At 62.1% G+C, this 256-nt stretch overlaps 1 protein-coding gene across 1 annotated transcript in view; it reads left to right on the top strand.

Moving 5' to 3' along the window:
- LOC104281366 (ankyrin repeat and fibronectin type-III domain-containing protein 1-like) overlaps positions 1-256 on the top strand; it is a gene marked incomplete at its 3' end in the record, with an annotated part of 170578 nt that overhangs the window by 110578 nt on the left and 59744 nt on the right. The window lies entirely within an intron of this gene.

Raw genomic sequence — 256 nt, 5'->3', positions numbered from 1 at the left:
CACCCTGCCTTGTGCCTGAAGCGGGATCTGTGGGGTGCCCGGCACCCCTGGACTCCCTTTGGCAAGGGTAAGCCTGGCTGAGGGGCTCTGAGGGGACCCCAGCACTCTGGCAGCCTGGTTTGGGGTGCTCTCAGACTTTTACCAGACGAGGCCGTTGGCAGCCCCTGGGAACCTTAGTGTGCATCGGGCTATCTCTGCTTCCCAGACTTGCCCGCGCTTGGGCTCTGGTGCCGTTTTTCTTGGCAGGAGAGTTTTG

Source organism: Apaloderma vittatum, unplaced genomic scaffold, assembly GCF_000703405.1.
Source record: "Apaloderma vittatum isolate BGI_N311 unplaced genomic scaffold, ASM70340v1 scaffold10092, whole genome shotgun sequence".
Classification (NCBI taxonomy): domain Eukaryota; kingdom Metazoa; phylum Chordata; class Aves; order Trogoniformes; family Trogonidae; genus Apaloderma; species Apaloderma vittatum.
The sequence above is the reverse complement of the archived record's forward strand: the minus strand, read 5'-3'. Positions and strand labels throughout refer to the sequence as shown.